At 38.6% G+C, this 14,246-nt stretch overlaps 1 long non-coding RNA gene across 2 annotated transcripts in view; it reads left to right on the forward strand.

Moving 5' to 3' along the window:
* LOC125912782 (uncharacterized) overlaps positions 1-7,737 on the forward strand; it is an 11,773-nt gene extending 4,036 nt beyond the window's left edge. The window contains exons 3-4 of one of the 2 annotated variants that reach the window (XR_007454827.1): positions 516-687; positions 6,398-7,737. This is a non-coding gene — a long non-coding RNA (uncharacterized LOC125912782). Of the gene's footprint in view, positions 1-515; positions 688-1,180; positions 1,494-6,397 lie in introns of those variants that run through there. The other variant, XR_007454826.1, reaches the window with a different exon arrangement.
* Positions 7,738-14,246: the final 6,509 nt, after the last annotated feature.

Raw genomic sequence — 14,246 nt, forward strand, 5'->3', positions numbered from 1 at the left:
CAACATTATTGACCCACATTCATTTGGTCCTGTCTTGCCCAAGAAGTGCATCCATCTGCTTGATGGCAGAGATGGAATGATGCTTGTATTTGGAGAGGCCGCATCCATGGGGAGGTAACTGGGGTGTTAGAAGCAAAGCTCAAAATCCAGCCATTTTTTTCTTGTTTTAGGTCTTTTAGTTCCAGTATAGTTAACATACAGTGTTCTATTAATTTCAAGTGTACAATATAGTGATTCAATAATTCTAGAGGGGTGCCTGGTTGGCTCAGTAGGTTAAGTGCCTAACTCTTGATTTCAGCTCAAACCAAATCTCCTGGTTTGTTTCTGGGTTCAAGCCCTATATCAGGTTCTGCACTGACAGTGCAGAGCCTGCTTGGGATTCTTTCTCCCTCTCTCTCTCTGTCCCTCCCCCACTCGCTCTCTATCTCTCAAAATAATAATAATAACAAAAACGAAATTCTATACATTACAAAAATCCAACCTTTTTTTTTTTAATGTTTATTTTTATTTTTGAGAGAGGGAGCATGCGTGTGAGTGGGGGCGGGGGGAGAGACAGAGAGACAAGGATAGAAGGTCTGAAGCAGGCTCCACGCTGACACCAGAGACCAGCATGCAGGGTTTGAACTCACCAACCATAAGATCATGACCTGAGCCAAAGTCTATTGCTTCATCGACTGAGCCACACAGGTACGTCCAAAATCCAACCATTTTTTTAAAAAGAGAAGGGAAAAAATTCAACCATGCCAGTACTGTTCTAGGCCTTGGGAAATGTTGACATTTAATGTTGATAACTAATAGGGGAGGTAGGCACTATCCCCGTTTTCAGAGGCAACTGGAGACTGGCACTGCGAAAGACAGGGATGGAAACTCAGGTTCACCTTCTCCCTGTTACAACTCTACACTGCCTCTAGTGGTGGCTCTGGAAATCGAGAAGGAGGTAAGGACCCTCTCTCTCCCCCATAGGCTGGCCTGGTCCTCTTCTGAGGACTGTGCTGAATGATCCTAGGAGGTGGGTGCTATTACCATGTTTGTCTTACAGGCGAGAAAACTGAGGCACAGAGAAGTGAGGAACGTGCCCAGGGTCACATAACATAGTAGCCTGGATTCAAACCCAGGCAATCTGCCCCAGAGGCCAAGTTCAGGTTTGATGTTTTTATTTTGAGAGAGAGTGTGTAAGCAGAGGAGGTGCAGAGATTGGGGGGGGGGGGGGGGGGAACAGAGGATCTGAAGCAGGCTCCATGCTGACAGTAGCAAGCCTGATCCTGCGCTCAAACTCAGGTACTGTGAGGTCACAACCTGAGCCAAAGTCAGATGCTCAACCGACTGAGCCACCCTCAATTATCAAACCTGAGCTGGGGCACCAAGCTCAGGTTTGACAGATGAGGGAAAGAGAGAAGTCCCAGAAGAGTCCTCAGTTTTAACACCCCAGTGATTGGTGGGATGGTGTGATAAATACCTCCACAGAGGAAAGAGGGGAGAACCAAGGGAGCTTGGTAGGTAAGGGGAAGATGAGGTCGGCTTTTCGGAAGTTTGGGGTGCTTGTGGTGGATCCAGGCGCTGCCTGGCAGGCAGTTAGAAATGTGAGTCTGGAGTGCTCCAGGAAGACTGAGGCTAGAACATTTCCCAAACTTCCTGACCATGGAATATATATATTTTTCCCCACAGAGTATTTTCTAAACTCTAATATATAGCTCACAAACCAGACATGCATGGGACTTTGTGATATTGCTCTTTTACTAGGGTTAAAGAAGACAGGGAAATAAAGGTCTTGGAAAAATTGCTGGAAGAAATGAAGAAATTTTAGTTTATGTTTTGAAACATTTTATAACTGAACGCAGTAAACAAATATGGCAGAATGGTGGTAGCTTTGGCATGTATCTCTGACTATGATGGTGGCCTTGGTGTTCATGACTCATGAGGTTCCTGTACATCCTGGCCAAAGGAAGAAGGTATTAGCAGAAAAGGTCAGGCAGCTGATGGATTGGACCAAGAAAAATGGACTGTTAAGAATGAGTGATGCCATGTTCTATCATTTTGGAATTTTTTTTAACGTTTATTCATTTTTGAGAGACAGAGACACAGCGTGAGAGAGAGAGAGAGAGAGAGAGAGAGAGACAGAATCCAAAGCAGGCTCCAGGCTCTGAGCTGCTAGCACAGAGCCCAACTTGGGGCTCGAACTCACAGACTGTGAGATAATGACCTGAGCCAAAGTCAGACACAACCAACTGAGCCACCCAGCCGCCATCATTTTGTACTAGAAACACCAAAAACCACTGTTATTGTGATGTTTACCATTGCAGTTTAGATCATGTGTAATAAGCAAAACTGCTGAAGAATTTCAGATCTTGACACAGTCCTGGCATTCAACAGTAAGGTTTTTTTTTTTTTTTTTTTGTGATGATGGATTATGATGAAAGCCCTGAGGCCTTCCAGCTGCCCCAGCTGTTGTCATTTCTAAGTGTCCACTTTTCTGCTAAGAAGAAATTTACGTCAGATGACATTTACCATTTGGAGGGAAGGGGTATCCCAGCTGAGCAAATGGCTGCCTGGGTTGCTGAGAGGACTAAGAAAGGCCAACATCAGAGTCAGGAAGCCCACAAATTATCACGATCCCTCCAAGCAGGGGCTATTTTTGGCTCTTTTGGGAGGGAATTGTGCATTTATTGAAATGAAATAGGGAATTTATTTTTAACAAAATCTTGTGGGCAGCTTTAAGCTCTGTGTTTTGTGATTGTGATGATATCTAGTCTCAGGTGGACACATATAAACAGAGCCCCTTATGCTCAAAGGGATCCTCGTACAGGTCTTATACATTATATCCATGCAGTGGGTTACTCTCAGTTTCTGGCAGAAATATGCATCATTTCCCTATTTAATATGTGCATTACCCTGGGAATGGTGCTCTTAGATAAAGCAGCCACATCACGTACGAATATTATAAAGAGGAAGAAAATGAGCTTGACTGGCACATGTCTAGTTGTGGTGTTCTTCAATTGGCTGCTATTTCTCTTCAAAGTTAAAGAACCTAAATATCCATTCAGCATTCTCATGGGTTTTAAAGGATACTAGAGATACAGACAATGAAGGAAGACATTATTTTTAATGTGGAAAAAAAAAAAAACCCATGAAGCAGAAGACTGTTAACTTGTAACTTTTTTTTTTAAAAGTGATTTGAGATTTAGCCACAGGAGACATGAAGTGGCTTGGTAACAACAAGCCATTTTCTCTCAAAATCTGTGAAGTACTATAATATGTATATTCTCTGTACTCAATTTTCTCCTTCCAGTAAATGTCAGAGACTACCTAATTTAGTGAATTCCAATGATTCAAATCCTCAGAGAGTACAACTTCTATCGAATCAGAACAATGTTTTAAAGTACTTTAATTGGGGTGCCTGGCTGGCTCAGTTGGTTAAGCATCCGACCTGGCTCAGGTCATGATCTCATGGTTCCTGACTTTGAACCCCGCATCCAGCTCTCTGTTAGCACAGAACCTGCTTTGGATCCTCTGTCCCCATCTCTTTCTGCCCACCCCCTCCTGCTACTCTTGTGAGCATGCACTCTCTCTCAAAAATAAACTTTAAATAAAAGAATTAATGGTCAGCTGAGCTTCTTTAAAAAAAAAATGTTTATTTCTTTTGAGAGAGAGAGCATGAGTGGGGAGGATCAGAGAGAGAGAGAGAGAGACAGAGACAGAATCCTAACCAGGTTCTGCACTGCCAGCACAGAGCCTGACATGGGGCTCGAGCTCACCAAACTGTGAGATCATGACCTGAGCCGAAATCAAGAGTCGGACATTTAACCGACTGAGCCACCCAGGCGCCCCTGGGTGATCTTATTCTAATACGAAAATAACATCTCGGGGTCCCTGGGTGGCTCAGTTGGTTAAGTGTCTGACTCCTGGTTTCAGCTCAGGTCATGGTCTCACAGTTTGTGGGATCAAGCCCATGTCAGGCTCTGTGCTGTCAGCTTGGGATTCTCTCTCTCCCTCTGCCCTCTTCTGCTCACGCTCTCTCTCAAAATATAAACTTGAAAAAAATCTTGATAAGGTACCCCTATAGCTACTGAATGTAACTATATTGCCTGCACAACCAGTTTTGTGTGTTGTCTTCCAAAGTGCAAGTATCTTTCCGTGGCAGGTGCTTCCAATGCCTACACACAAATACAGTATGACTTAGTACGTTTGCCCAAGCCATTCCTACTGAGGTATGCTACTATGCTGCTTGATCTTTGTAGACATTATAAACTACCTGAATGCTGGACTATAATTTCTCCAGGATCATTAACTTCCTTTTCTCTGGAGAGATTTTACATAAATTATCTTTCCTTATTTTTTTCTTTCAAGTGGCCGTATCTCTAACAAAACAGCAGTTCCTATTTTGGTGTTCACTTGAGGTTGTTTGCTATTTAATTTAAATCTAAGAGGAAAATAGATGTAAAGATAATTCACAGGGTGAATGATAATTTCATTCATCTTTTCCTATTTAGTAGCATGCTAAAATATCAGTTGTTGCCAATAGGCAGAAAACCAAACTGAACATCTTAAAAGCTGTTGTTTTAGCCTTTCTTCCCCTCTTAAGCAGAAAAAACAAAGAACAAATTTGAAGACTTTTTTTTTTCATCTTCTTTGTTGTCATACGTAGATAATCAAAGTGAAGTCCTAAGCAGCTTACCAACATGCCTGGCAAATGACAGCAAAGACTGAAGGTGTTTACTAGTGAATTAAACTCTGGACATCGCTGTTTTAGAATGTGGCAGCTGTGGTTGCGGGAATGTTTTTCAAGCAACAACTTGGTGTTACATTAGAAGAGTTTTGCTTTAAATTGGGACTGGGTCTGGCTATGTACGATTAAGTAACCCTCCTTCCAAGGTCTGGTGGAAGATCTTGTGGTTTTATATAAGAGTTATTTGCCAACAGAGTTGGGTATCATTGTCCCAGAGGAAATTATTATTATTATTTTTTTTAAATGTAAGCTCTACGCCCAACGTGGGGCTTGAATCAGGAGTCACATACTCTTAACAACTGAGCCAGACAGGAGCGCCCCCCATCTTTCTTTTTTCTTTTTTTTTAAACATGGAGTGGGTGGAAAGAGGTGGCCTCTTTCACTTAGGTATTTCTTTGCTTGTACATTTATTACTTACTCCAGAGGGAACCGTTTGACTCCGTCCTTTTTTCCAGTTTGCTTTTCTGCTGGTCTGGCATTTGTCTGAGATCCTCAGGGCGGAGACTTAGGTGAGGCTAATAGTTTCACATAGCACATTAGTCAAAAATGACTACTGGTTCCACTACAGAGCTGCTGCTGATTTGCCCTGGAGGTTGAAACAGGTTTTTGTTTTGTTTTTTCCTCCACTTGATTTTCTCTTCTTATCCTCAGAGCTCACTCTTCTTGCATAAGAAAAAAAAATCTCTCAGTTAACATGAATGGAAAGTAGCTCACCATACTCAAAGTAAAATGTTACACTTTTGTGCAGGTTTTTTCTTTCTCTTTTTTATTTTAGAGAGAGAATAAGTGCTAGTGGGGGAGAGGGGCAGAGAAAAGAGAATCCCTCCCAAGCAGGTTGCACGCTCAGCACAGAGCCCGACGTGGGACCTGATCCCATGACCCTGGGATCACGACCTGAGGAATCAAGAGTCAGATGCTCAACCAACTGAGCCACCCAGGCACCCCCAGATTTCCAAATCAGTATCTAAAGGGCCTTAATGTAGACAATAGCCATACTTTTTGTAATTAAAGGGTTAGATAGCACCTCCTACTAGATTTTTAAAAATACAATTCAGAAGGATACCACAGATGGCCAACTTTCATAATATAAAATCTCTATGAAAGTACAAAAATAAATTAGAAAAATTAAACTCACAAAATATATAAACATGGTCAAACAACCTTGTTGGGGTGCCTGGCTGGCTCAGTCAATGGAGCATGTGATTCTTGATCTCGGGGTTGTGAGTTCAAGCGCTATGTTGGGCACAGAGATTATTTAAAAAAAAAAAATCTTAAAAAAATAACAACCTTAATGCTACATTTGTATAAGATACAAAGGACATTTTTGAATGATGCCTGAATGATGGTGGTTACTGAAATCCTGTCTGGTGCAGCATCAGAACTATTCCTATGTTCCCAACCTGGGGTACCAAAACCCCCCCCCAAAATCAAAAAATGACTCCTACATTGTTTTCAGTCTTGGTGTTTACAAGATAATGTGCAAACTCCATTTAGCAAGATATGTTACAGTAAAGACAGAGTAATAGTGTACATGTGGCAGTTTCAAATACTTTTGGGCTATTTCTAAACCATTTAGCAAAAGTCTGTTACACTTTGTTTTAGCTGAGAATCAGGTGTCATATTAGGCTTCATAATCCTAAGCCTCTAATATGTCTGATTTGTTTATAATTATAGACACATTTTGAACTCAAGCATTATTCTTAGAGGAAGATCTTTTCATAGAGACAAGCACGAGAAAAGGGCTACTGAGTAAAGGTGTTGCAATGATCTTTGTAAACCGTGGATACTGTAGAAGTAACAAAAGTGATGGAAGATAGGAATCCAATCATCTTCCTTCTACAGATAAGACTAAAGATTTCAGTCCCCCTTATGATAAAAACATCTTATAAAATATCATAAAAATGATCATGTCCTTTCCTGGCATTGACAGATTAACCTAGTTAATTTTCTAGAAGCATCTGCAAGGTATGCAAGTCTCAGCAATTATGAAGAATCTGTCAAGTGATCAGACAACGGAAACCACAAGAACTGAAAGTTCAAGAGGCACGGCCCCCCAAAAGCAAAATCACCTTGGACTCTTGGCCTGCCACCTCATTTCTGCACATGCTTAAGTGTACTGCACTGAGCACCCCTTTCTATGAAGAAAGCTCAAGCCCCTGAACTCTAATATAATTGGTTATTTGTTCTGTCCAGTTCACGTCTCCCTAAACAATCATAGCAGCAGGCCGACTGAAGTGTGCTTTGAGAACCATACCACTTTTCTATGCCTGTCTTACATTAGAGCCTCTGTGATTTTTCAGAGCATGGTCTCTGTGTCATTGCCACACATAGTTCCATTTAACTGTATGCATTTGGCTATAATTACTGATTTTTTAAAAATTTCCTATACCCGTGTAGTTACTGGGCAAAATTCCCAGTAGAGTGATTCTTTTCAACTGTCAAACTTGTCTACTGACACATACAGTATCACCTATCAGCATTTGTTAGTAAGCTAACTAGTTTTTTTTAGTGTTGGTAACAAGGTCCTTCAAGAACAAAGAGTACTGTTAGGGTTGTACAGAGTCTGGGAGGAAGACATAAGAGCAAGAAGGGATGTTCTGGAAGACATAAACTGGCTTAGTGGAGATTATGAAGGGACGAGATTTTTCGTTTTTGTTTTTTTTTTTTTTTAAGCTCTACGCCCAACATGAGGCTCAAACTCATGACCCCAAGATTTCATATTTAAGCTGGACTGTTTCAAAGTAGTGAGTTAGCCCCAAGGAAGGAGCACATTGTCAGAGGGATCATCTTATTTAATGTCCCAAGAGCCCTGTTATCTTCTTCTAATGGAGGAAACTGAGACTTAAAAGCATCAAGCAACCTGTCCAGAGTGTTACACAATCATAGTTTTAACCCAGGACTTCATGACTCTTAGAGTCTCAATCGTTTTCACTGCATCACAACGGCTCCCTTTACCTAAGCTGGGAGAACTGTAATGATGACCAACACAATAGAAGTTTGGAGCAAAGCTTTTCTTTTTTATTGCAATTATTAGTGAAATTTACACTTCAAACTGAAGCTAAGCAACACTAAAACCATTAATTTTTTTTTAAATTAAGGATTAAAAAACAAATACAACACAGAACCCTTCCAATATGCAGAATGCCAGAAAAAAGAGGAGTGGTTCTGTCACGGGACATTTTAGTGACAGTTTGGCTCAGGAAGAATTATGACAATTTCTTTAACATAAAATATTAAAGTGACAACTGCTTAAAAAGCATCTCTTTAAGCTTCTCAACCTCAACCCTAAGGTTTTTCTAGTAATTTTGGGGGGGAAGGTAACTTAACTCAAAGTAGAAAATTTGCTACCAAACTTTAAATACCAAAAGAAGCACTTTTGTTTAAAAACTTTATTTGCCTTCTGCCGAGCATAATTACATATAGTCTTCAAGGAATTAAAATGACAACCAAATCCAAAAGCCTGGCCCCCCAAGTACACAGTGATAGGATTCGGCATTTGGTATTTCTAATTGTACACTTATCACATATATATCGTAGTTTGCTCCCACCTCCGCTTTCCTGTTAATAAAACGTGGCAGTCAAGTTTCATTATCATTCAAGATCTTATCTAGTCCTAAAGAATGTTACAAACTCAGACTCCACTGTTTTAACTGATGTTACTGTGTAACCAAACATTAACAAAGGAAGGCTTATAGATAAACATTTTGAAATTCTGCAGTCTTTATATCGCTACAGTAAATTGTTCTTACTTATGAAAAGCCAACAAAAAATAGAAGGCCAGACTAGGTGTAAGACAGGATGGGGAAGATGAGGAAGGAGGTTTTAGAGTCCATCATTTTACCATGCTGAACCTCGGTATCAGCAGAAATATTTGGCAAGAATAGTTAGTGTGGAAAAGGAGGACGGAGAAAGAGGTTACTCTGATTTTATGTAATAATTCAGTTTCAAAACATACTGATATCAACCCCCAAAAATAGTTCACATCTGCAATACAAATAGGCACACACGGTCAAGATGGTTAAAAAGTAAAATTTAAAAGGCTATTTGTCCATCTGCAGGATATTTGCAGGTGGTCCCACCCTCCCCACGTCTTGTATTTACATTTGACTTTTCAGAAAAGCCCCTTTAAAAAGAGTGCTATTTCCTCCTCCATTACTTAGGGTTTAAAAAAAGCAGCAATTATCTAAAGTGGGAGCAGTTAGCAATGCTTTAGGGGTGTGCATTTGTGTGTAATATAAATGTTCTCTAGAGTGAGTCGTCAGATTACACTGGAATGGTTATATTACAATTTTAGTCCCCAAAACACTAAAGAAACACATTATTTTTTTCTATATAAATTTAAGTAATACACATAGTGTTATAAACATAGAATATTTATACACACAGACAGACACACACACACACACACACACACACACACACACACACACACCATTGCTTCTCACAGCCTATGTATGCATCCATATACTAGTCCACAAGAATGATCTTTACTCACAAGACACAGTAATACTTTTGGGTCCATAACTAAAGAGAAATATTAAAGCGACACATTACAGCAAAAATTGCTTAATTAAAAGTATTCCTGATATATCAATGTTTTTAGCTATCTCACTCAGCAAGGTGGACTTTTGTTCATTTTCCAAGCCTGAATCTCCCCAACTTTCCACTTTCAGTACCTGTAACTCTCATTATCCTATAAAACTAAGATAGATACCACCCATGTTAGTGATGAGTTGGAAAAGTCCAACTGCCACAACAGGAGAGGTCAGCATCTGTTGATTAAAATAAGTGTTGAATGCACCCATACCCTGTGTACCTAAAATGCAGCCTTTTTTTCTTAAAACAAAAAACAACAACAAAAACCAAGCTTGTCTGTTGGAAAAAAAAAAAAAAAAAAAAAGCAATTGCTTACACAACCTGTGATGATGTGCCCTTTGTTACTTCCTAGAAACAGGAGCCCCTTTTGTCCAGAAAAATGGGTAAGCCTGTCAAATGTGAAGGTTCTACCAATGATCTGTAAAGATAACTGGGTCAGACACCAACTACAGGCTACCCGATATCACCTGCAGATGCTCAGAACTGGATTAAAATGAAGGAAAAAACTTTTACTATATTCAGCTTTTACAGATACATGGTGATTGGAAAGCAAGGTTCAACACTGCAAAGTGATGAATGAAATAAGCACACTTTCCTTCTTAAAACCTAACCCCTACTCCAAAAAAAGGTGCCAAAAATCTGACAAGAAACAAAGGGATAACTATCTGGTTGTACATCAGCCTCTGATGCCAACATGTAGCAAAAATGCCTGAAAGCAAAGGCAAAGTTAATTTCTGATTATCTGATAGTTTCACCACATTAATCTAATTCAAAATACAATCGCAGCTGCCATAGCACCACTAAAAGGAGTTTGGTTTTTGAAGTTACGCTTTTGCCCAAGATTATTATAAATAAAAATTTAGCCTGGATATCTGGCAGGGGAGAAACAAACAGGATTATGTTTGTAAGTGAATATCATACCAGGATAAGTCCTAAGTTTCTCTTATGCCTGTTTGATAAAATGATCCATGGTTATTAAAGATACTCATAGAGGCAAACGAAATGAACCCTTCATACAACAATATTCTATGGTCTTGGACTTCTGAATATTGGAGAACTCAAGCACTGTCACAAACTTTATCCTATTCTTAACAACTTTGTGAGGTAGGTGAGGGCAGGTATTATCACTACTATGTTACAAGGAGAAAGGAGACCTGGAGAGATTGAGGAAATTGCCTAAGGACAGAGCAAGTTAGTGGTAGAGCTCTGACCAAACTCCAAGTCTCTGGCTCATGTTTAGAGCCCTTTCTACTCTAAAAGGCAACACATTTTTCAACAGTCTTTTTCCATTTGTGATCTTCTAAAAAGTTCTTGCATTCGAAAACACCTTATACTTTCTCCTTTATAGCTCAGGCTTGACTAGGAATTGGGTTAAAAAAGGCTTTTTTTAAAATATAGAATTCTGCACACATCAAGAGGCATATGAGAGATATCTATGTAAATGGTATGTACATTAAGGGAAAAGAACAGTCTAGTGTTCATCCAATATAATTTTTATATATTTAAGAAAACACATGTCAGAATGAAAATCACAAGCATTTTAGAGTTTAAATCAGTCTGGCTGATTCATTAAAACCAGAAGCTACATTAATTTGCCTTAAGAATATGGGGATCTCTGTTACTGAAGGTTGAAACAGTACTTTCAAGGATAATTTCTTTTATCGCTTTAACATATTTCAGATACACATCCTGTTTACTTTATCACTCTCTAGTTGGCAAAAATTAATTTATGGCTAGAGATAATATCTGCAGCATTAAATAACACTTTCAATCTTAATTTTCACTGAACAGAGTTAGGGTTTCTTCCCATCTGTCAACTGAAGTTACGTTCTAATGATTCTCATTATTACCTTTTTGCTTTATCCCTCCCCTTTATTTTTGAGAGAGAGAGAGAGAGTATGGGAGAGGGTGGGGAGAGAAGAACTACACAATTCATAAATGGCATAAAACATCAATTATGTCACAAAACAGAATGATGGCACTAAAGCAAATCAAAGGATGGTATGTTTAAAGGAAAAACCTTGTGCTCGCTTCGGCAGCACATATACTAAAAAAAAGGAAAAACCTTGGAACCCAAACAAAAAAAAGTGCTCAGATAGTCTCTCAATCAAGCTATAATTTGTGTGTGATCCTCCTTCCCTAAGTATTTTAAAGACTATTATTTACTTATAGTAGAATTCTGTAAGAAATGACCTTTAAATCCTTTTTCTTTTCTTCCTTTTTTAAAGAGAAGAAAAGGGGGCACCTGGGTGGCTCAGTTGGTTAAGCACCTGACTTTGGCTCAGGTCATGGTTCTTGAGTTCAAGCCCTACATCAGGCTCTGTGCTGACAGCTCGGAACCTGGAGCCTGCTTTGGATTCTGTCTCCCTCTCTCTCTGCCCCTCCCCCACGCACACTCTGTCTCTTTCTCTCAAAAATGAATAAACATTAAAAAAAATTTTTTTTTAGAAAGGAGAAAGGTGTTGCACCCTGGGCTAAGAAATGAGAAAGCCCCTGAAAAACATTTGAAGAATCTTTTAGGGACAAACTATTAGAAAATTTCTCTTAGTGCTTACTATTCCTGGTTTTTGAATTAGAGAAAGAGCACATGCACATTTGGAGGGTTGTTGTCAGTAATATGAGAACATTCCCTTTCTGTGAACCAGGGAGATATGTGCAATTAATTACCACTGGAGATCCAAATCTGTAGCTACCAAAACCAAAGCTTCCTTTTGTTAAGCAACCTGGGCCTAAATTGTATCCACTAACCTAGCTGAACTATGGTAGGTGAGACTTTCCCTTCATCACAATGTATCCATGTTTTCCCCAAAGCTTCTACCAAAAACATTTCCTTTACAGGAAAGGATACCTTGTTTCCTTGGTGTTTTCTAAGTAAAGGGGAAAAGCCATATTGGTAGCCAAGCCATAGCTCCATTTAAGGATAAATACTTCACTTAATTTGTTATAATTCAGAAGCAACTTCCAAGACTTCTCTAACTTAACAAGAAGAGATACAGGTTGAGGTCTGGGACAACAGCAGAAAATAAATTTAGGTTACAGAGAACTCTTTCAGGTCTCTTCTGTGAGTTCAAGTCCCTCTTTTACAACATGGTTGTGAGAACGAAGGCAGATACCACAACAGCTGTAAGGTTTCTAAGGATCCCAGCAAAGAAGCCTTTCCCACATCTCACTACACAATACCTCACAATCTCACCAGAGCATTTCTTTACAAACACCTCCTGTTTCCACAGGTTCTCAGAGTAAGGATGGCCATATCTGCAACAATCAGTAGAAAGTCTTTCCTTGTTTGGTTTTTAAAAATATTATTAAAAGGCCAAATTAAGGAATTTTGTTTGTCCTTCCAATTAAAGCATGGAGTAAATGAGGATGGAAAGTTGCACGCATTAAATACCAGAGTAATCTCCCTCTCTAGTATCTGGCCACTGCCTTTAAACTTTAAACACAAAATTATAGTTAATTTTGGGAAATAATAAAACCAAAACCAGGAAAAAAGTTCTGATGACCAACACACCCATCTGTTTTCTACTCAAATAGGACTGTTCAAGACAGTTCTTTTTTGGGATTAACTATTACTGCACAAGTATTTCTTTCTTAGGAGGTGGACTATAAACCAGGAACAAGTCACCAAGTAACTCCACTGTGGTAATTCAGTACTGATGCCAGGTGCCCTGATTTATAGAGCCAACAGTTAAAAGAGCAAAATAAGCTCTATGTGTCAGGTTCTTATGAGTTTTCAGAAGGAAAAAAAAAAAAAAAAAGAAAGAAAGGACTATTTCTACTTGAGGTTGCCTTAAAAATGTTGGTCTACAAGAATTACATGCCTGTCAATCTAGGATGATGTTGAAACATAATGAGTAAAACTATTAATATTAAAAGCATAATAAATATTAAGAGGTGGCTTATACTTGCAACACAAATATATCTTGACTGCTTGAAACATATTTAATTTTTATTTAGTAGCAACAAATTCCTATAATCAGAGTACCAGTCTTCAATTAATACCTGATGTGGGGGTGAAGGAAGTAGCTTAGAATAGTACATAATTAAAAAAAAAAAAAACACTACTGTAACTGGCAAAAAATGCAGAAAAAGTGATACGACTAATGTCTCTATGAAATTACACGCTGATTCACTTTAAATTGTGAAATTTTACATAATATAAAAATAACATTTCCCCAATTATAATTACTTGAAACTTTCTCATTTATTCCCTCAGTGGAAAGAACAGATTACAGTACAGCAAAATGTCATACATTAAGCCCTGATAATTTTAAATTTAAAATTTGAGTTTTAAATTCTCAGAGGATGGGATAAAGTTTACTTTTTACCTACAGAAAAATGGCTTACCACACAAATTCACAGTGTAAAAACACTATGGAAGTACTTTACTTGCTTAAGAGAATTCACTCTTTTCACACGGTTTTGTAAAAAGTTAGTGTGCCAAAACAAATAACCTTGATCTATTTACTAGGAAACTGGAGTGAGCATAACTGTTTGAAATTAATATCCTATAATAAACACTTTTCACTGCCTTCCAATTAATTTGCATTCATAAGCTCTTTTTAGATTTTTAATTAACTGAAATTCTGTATTACTCTGCTGCTATCGCTTTTCTACCTAGCCACTTAAATTCTGTTTCTTCACTGATGCTCGGGTTGAATCAGCTTTGAAAGTATGCTAGGGAAAAGATCAAGGTAGCATATCTTTCATATAATATAATTATGGGGGTGGGGAAGGAAATCTCATTTCAAAGTCAATTATCAATGACTTCTGGATCACTTGTTATTTGTTTCCCAGGCTTATAAATATATCATAATCCTAATGCTGGGTGATGTGACCATTTAAATTAGTTTCAATGTAGTTAAAGGTAACTATCATTTAATGTAACAATCATTTAATTGACAAGTTGCCCCAAAACGGCAGATCA

The sequence above is a fragment of the Panthera uncia genome (genome assembly GCF_023721935.1).
Source record: "Panthera uncia isolate 11264 chromosome C1 unlocalized genomic scaffold, Puncia_PCG_1.0 HiC_scaffold_4, whole genome shotgun sequence".
Classification (NCBI taxonomy): Eukaryota; Metazoa; Chordata; class Mammalia; order Carnivora; family Felidae; genus Panthera; species Panthera uncia.